Source organism: Tupaia chinensis, unplaced genomic scaffold (assembly GCF_000334495.1).
Source record: "Tupaia chinensis unplaced genomic scaffold, TupChi_1.0 Scaffold143687_1, whole genome shotgun sequence".
Taxonomy (NCBI): Eukaryota; Metazoa; Chordata; class Mammalia; order Scandentia; family Tupaiidae; genus Tupaia; species Tupaia belangeri.
The window spans coordinates 177,129-183,957 of NW_006203535.1; positions in this window are offsets into that span (position 1 = coordinate 177,129).

Consider the following 6,829-nt stretch of genomic DNA (forward strand, 5'->3'; position numbering starts at 1 on the left):
AGTCCTGGACCTGATGGCTTAAACTCATGCCAGGCGTGTGTGCCCAAGATCCTGAGAATGGAGGAGAAGGGATTGCTCATGGCCATACCCCCAGGGGGTGATTTCTTGCTTTCTTTCTCTCTGTCTCTCTCTGTCTTTCTGGTGAGCACACGCACCTTATAGCAAAAAAAAACTTTCAAAAAAAAAAAAGAATGCTGTGCTTTGCCTTCTAAGGAAAACACACGTTAGAAAGACTTCCTTTAGACATGAGTTACAGTGCTGTTGACCATGAGTTCGAAAGTGTAGATTAAATATACTGTCTTTTAAAAGAAACATTCATGGGGTCAGAAGGTAGCATGGTGATTAAGGCACTGGACTTCATATACCAACCACAGTTTGAGTCCTGGACCTGGCAATTTGAAAATCACACTGGGTGCATGTGCATGTGTACCCAAAGTCTTAGGAGAAGAATAGAAGAGATTGCAGGGTGTTCCTCCCCCCTGAGGGGGAAATTTCTTACTTCCCTTCTCTTTTTTTCTGTCTCTCTCTGGTGAGTGCACACACCTATGGCAAACACTTAAAAAAAAGAAAAGAAACATTCCTACAATAAGAGTATGCATTAACTAGTTGATGAAAATGAGACCATAGACTAGCAGAAACCTAACCCCATATTACAGAAGCAATGATTCAGTAATTGCTCATTCATATTTCATAGCGATTTTTATAGAACATAGTGATATTCATAGAACATAAATACCTTGAATAATAAGAATGCCTATATAAATTGAGAGCTGTATTGGAAAAACTGATTGCCTCAATTGTGAGGACCACCTAGATAAATTTGAAATTCATAAGATAAGCTAGAAAGGCTAGTCAGGAAGGGCAGGCTAGAAGCCCCGAAGCTGCAGTTCATGGGTGAGATTTCTCATTCTGTTCTTAAAGGCTTTCGACTGATTGGATCAGGCCCAAGAAGGTTATCTCAGATAACCTGTTTTATTTAAACTGAGCGTGGTCTTTAGTCACATCTACAAAGTACCTTCACAGCAGCATCCAGATGAATGTTTGAATAACTGGACCATAAGTCCAAGCCACATTACACATAATGCTAATGATAGCACAGAGATTTTCTAACCACTTTACTCCTTGCCAGGTAGTATTCTAATTCTAAATGCACTGGTCTGAAAGTTGTTTCAACTGGGTATGCTCTGTCCCCCAGCATATTTGGCAGTATCTGGAGATCATTTTGGCTAAAGTTCAAATGCTACTTGGCATGTAGGCAGTTTGGGCTAGAGATGGTGCTGAAATACAGGAGAGCTCTGCCTCCTCCACCCCAGAGACTATAACAAAGAATTATCCAGTCTAAATAACAATAGGGATGACCTTGAGAAACGCTGGTTTAGAAGGACTTCTGCAAAATGGCAAAGTTTAAATTACTTAAAAAATGACAAATTCTAAGTTTTCTGGTTGTTAAAATGTTCATTTATGAGAAAGTTAGCATTTAACCTTCTAACGCCATTTGCATTTTTAAAGATAAGTTATCAGAAGTTCAGTAATTGAATTTATTTCTAAATTATAGGAAATCATCCTGCATTTCACATTAACTACTAGGCAAGATAACTTATCATTTAAAATGATGTTAGAAATAAAATATTAGCAAATTAAATGAAATAGCATATATAACTGCTCTATGTCAATTAAACATTAACAACTAAAATCATTTTTGAGTGAAAGTTTTGCCATTATATTGTATGACTTATGACAAATTTTAATTGTTAATATTATTTAATTTGTTTTAGAAATTCATTTTCCTTTTTTACTTGTGGAATTACATAAATTTATAGTGATATAAATATTGGCTGGTGGTAGAGGCCAGCACATGGCGTGGTGGTTAAAGCTCTAGACTCCCACATGGATAACTATAGTTTGAGTCTCATACCAGCTGGCTTAAAAACCACATTGGGTGCATATGTTTGCATGCCCCAAACCTAGGAGATGAATGAAGGAGAAGCGACTGCAGTGTGGCCAACCCCACTGGAGGTAATTTCTCACTTTCCCTCTTACTATCTCTCTGGGGAGTGCACATGCCCTATGGCAAAAACGTTGATATATAAATAAATAAAAGAGGATGTAGGACTTTTTAAATTAAATAAAACTTTCGGAAGCACAGAAGCAATCATAAAAATATGGCTTCTTATTCTATTAAGTTGAAGAATTAAGATAATATGAAATTTTTTCTCTTTAGAAAATTAAAAAAGCCCAAAATGAAATATGTTCATATATTCAAAATGATTGAAGATATCTATGTAAGGGAACTAAAAATTAGTAATAAGAAGGAAAATCTTTACATGTCCTATAAATGTAAAAAATAAAGTTTTGGAATCAAAATTCTAATAGATGATTTAAACACGAAGTTAAAGTCAAGGAGGAAAATGGCTAATAAAATGATATGTTTGAATAAAATACATATAATAAAAGAAGTAAATAGATTAATAATGAGGTGTTAAAATTCATAAGGAAGAAAGGTGATAAAGTTAAACAGGATTAATGGAGTTCTGATAGAAAACAGTAGAGACTGCAGGGACCAGCAGTTAGCATAATGGCTATGTCGCTGGACTCCCATGTAGTCGACTGCAATTCGAGTCCCAGACCCGGTGGCTTAAAACTCACGCCAGGCGCGTGTGCGTGCGTGCGTGCCTAAGATCCCAAGAGGAGAATGGAGGAAAAGGGATTGCGGCGTGGCCATCCTCCCGGGGGATGATTTCTCTCTTTCTGTCTCTCTGTCTCTCCCTGTCTTTCTGGCGAGTACACGCGCCCTATAGCAAAAAACCTCTCCAAGAAAAAAAAGAAAGAAAACAGTAGAGACTGCATAGATTCAAAGGGATAAAGGCTGAAAATTCCATACAACTGCAGAAGGTCTCAAACTAAAATGAAACTTGAGTAGGAACTTAAATAACAAAAGTTAATGGAGTTTTGTCATACACAGGATTTTAAATAAGTATAGTGAATATGGTCAAGGAAATACAAGATATTGTGGCCCAGTCATGATGGAACAACCGTGACTAATGCTCTTCAATGCTGGAAGTCATATGTAAGATTGGGGTTCAGTTCCTGGGTTACTCTGAGTACAGTAGGTACACACATGTCAGTCCATGACCCTGCCTGGGTGGGAAAGGTAGGGGTGGTCTGCAATAAGAGAATCTTGAGTTTACTTGTCTTTTTTTGTCTCTCACCCATGAAATAAATATATAACTTCAAAAATAAAGAAATAAGGGACCAGCAGTTGGCATAATGGCTATGTCTCTGGACTCCCACATAGTCGACCGCAGTTCGAGTCCTGGACCTGGTGGCTTAAACTCACATCGGGTGTGTGTGCATGCATGCCAAGGATCCCAAGAGGAGAATGGAGGAGAGGGGATTGCAACATGGCCATCCACCCTGGGGGTTGATTTCTCACTTTCTGTCTCTCTCTCTGTCTGTCTGGCGAGCACACGTGCCCTATGGCAAAAAAATAAAAACAAACTAACAAAAAAAACTCTCCAAAAAAAGAAGAAAAAAATAAAGAAATAAGACAGAATGGAAATCTTTTGCAGAAGCCTAGCAAGTCTCCCAAAAAATCAAGTGAAATTTATAAAAATGTAAAATAAAAATATCAAAATTAAAAATATTATGCATGTATTTAACATCAATCAAAGTTAATATATAGAAGATTAAAATACAAGATTAACACCAACTCTGACTTCCTTTCTTTTTTTTTTTTTTTTGGAGAGGTTTTTTTTGATATAGGGTGCGTGCGCTCGCCAGACAGACAGAGACATAGAGACAGAAAGCGAGAAATTATCCCCCAGGGGGGATGGTCACACCGCAATCCCTTCTCCTCCATTCTCCTCTTGGGATCCTGGGCACGCACGCACACGCGCCTGGCGTGAGTTTTAATCCACCGGGTCCGGGACGCAAACCGTGGTCGACAACGTGGGAGTCCAGCGACATAGTCATTACGCTAACTGCTGGTTCCCTGACTTCCTTTCCATAGACCATCATCACATGGAAAAGGAGGCAAAGGATCTCTCCTGAGCTTCTTTTATAAGAGCACTACTGTCATTCAGGGCGCCTCCCTACTGAGGGTTCAATCACCCTCTCCAATGACCTATCTCCTAATAGCTTCATATTGGGGATTAGGGTTTCATGAAAACAAATGAAACAAATGGAGTCCACAGGAAAACATGACTGAAAAATTTAAAGAAGGGTTAAGTAAACTATGTTTATGAATTTGAAAATTTAATATTCTATTAATTCTTCCCACATTGATGTAGGGATTCAATTCAATCACAATAAAAATGCTGCTCTGTATTTGTGTGTATATAAAAAAGCTAATCCTAAATTTACATTAAAATCCAGAGGACCAAGAAAATTCAAGAGTCTTGAAGAAAAAGAAGGAAGTTGGAGAATATATACTACAGAATATCAAGAGTTACCATAAAGCTAAATAGCACGGTAATTAAATAAGTATGGTATTAACTAAATTGTACATAAATAGTCTAATGGAAAAAAAAATCAGAACTCTAGAACTGGAGTTTGTCTTCATGTGACAGACAAAGGTTGATATCCAGACTATATAGAGAAAGGCAATTCAGTAAGAAAAGACAACTCTTGAGAAAAATAGGTACTTCATAAAAGAGAATATGCAAATTGCCCATATACACATAACTATGAAAATGAAACACAAAACCTTGGTTCCAGCCAGAGCAGCAGTTAAAGGTACAAGGAAGGGAAGAGAGAGAGAGACTTCAATATTATATTAAAGAATTAGGAAAGAGAAAATTAATCAACAGATTCTTCAGTTTAAGTTAGGAAGAAAAAAAAAAAACACACACACACATAGCCAGAGGATTTAATTAAGATTAGAGCAGAACTAAAGGATAAAGAAATTATGTGGCAAGCAAAATAATAAAAGTTCATTTCCTTGGAAGGAATAATAAAAACTATTGGCAAGGTCAATCAAAAAACAAAAATATAATTGACAACATGTAAAAAAAAAAAGGGAAATAATTTTAGGTACAAAAGATCTGAGGCCAATGAGAGAGAGAGAGACAGAAAAAGAGAAACTGGATATGCTTTATTTGTCATGGTTTGAGCTTATGTAAGAAAAATGATAACCCCAATATAACAAGCCTGTTTACTAAACCTCGTGTTAATAAGAATTTAGTGATATTTTTGAAAGATATTTAATACTAAATATCAATATCAATTCTAAATACCAAGGACAATTAGTGGTTACTTTTTAAATAAAGAGGTTACATTTGAAGTATATCACTAGAAATAAATTTGATGAGCTATGTTAAAAAAACATTGTGACACCACTGAAAGTCAGTAAAAAAGACTGAAATAAAGGCAAACATAAATGCCATTAGGATATCTGTTGTCTCCAAGTAAATTTATTAACTAAATGCACCTTTGTTTGGAATCTCAAACCAACTTTTCACAGATTTGATAAGCTGACTTTAATATTCATGTGGAATAAAAGACCAACATAATAACAGTAATTTTCAGGAAGAGAAATGAGTTTCTATTGGGTGGCTGGAAAAGTCATGACTCATTTTTGCATAGAAAAACATGTCACAACTTTTCTGATGACCCATATCTATAAGACATTAAGACAACTATAAAGATATGACATTTTAAACAGTAGACAAAATATTGTGCCTAAGTATCTGTCACCGACTATAAAGATATGACATTTTAAACAGTAGATTATGATCATGAAGACAAAATATTGTGCCTAAGTATCTGTCACGTGATAGGAAGATTAACGCATTATGTAATGAATTTACAGATAAATAATGGTGGGCTGGATCAATAATGAAAATCCAAACTTTGCCGCTCATAATGTGGCACAAAGACTTGGAGTATATGAATTACCAAAACAATTTTATAAATCTTTACAAGAAAACATGAGGAAAATCCAATTTATAGGGATAGGATGAGGCTTTTTAAATCATTTTAAAGGAAAGAAATAGTTAATTCTACTAAATAAAATATTTTAAATATCTCTATACCAAAAGACAACATGAAGAAATGACTATACTGCATATAGGAGAAAGAAAAGAAACCATTACTGGCAAAAAATTAGAATCTAGAACATTTACAAAGCTCTTTCGAATGATGAGAAAAGGATAATTCCAAGTAAGAACAGCCAATATTCTTGGAAGACTCACAAAGCCAATGAACAAACTATGTTCAATAGTAATCAGTGAAATAAAATTTGAAATACCGGGATACTGTTTGACACAGTAACTTTAAAGAAAAAATATTTCTATACATTAAGAGACATCATGATTTCTTAATTTGAATACTTAGTTTATTCTGATTTTTCTAATTTTTAAAATATAAGATTTAATTGCTAAGTGTTTCCTGTCAAATATTGCTCTAGTGTTTGATATTTTCTTATTGAAGTTATAGCTTGCTTCTAATTTTAAAAACTACCTGAGATATTTTATAAAGATCTTTCTTTCTTTCTTTTTTTTCTTTCTTTTTTTTTTTTTTTTTGGGGGGGGGGGAGGGGGGGGCTCCCCTTTGGGGGTGTGTGTGTGTGTGGAGAGGTTTTTGCTATAGGGCGCGTGCACTCACCAGGAAAACAGAGAGATAGAAAGCAGAAAATCACCCTCCACGGGGGATGGCCACACCACAATCCCTTCTCTTCAGGATCTTGGGCCTGCACATTCCTGGCATGAGTTTAAGCCACTGGGTCCAGGACTCGAACCGCGGTTAGCTGCATGGGAGTTCAGCGACATAGCCATTACGCTAACTGCTGGTCCCTTTCATTAGGGTTTTGACACCAAGACCCAGTTCTGAC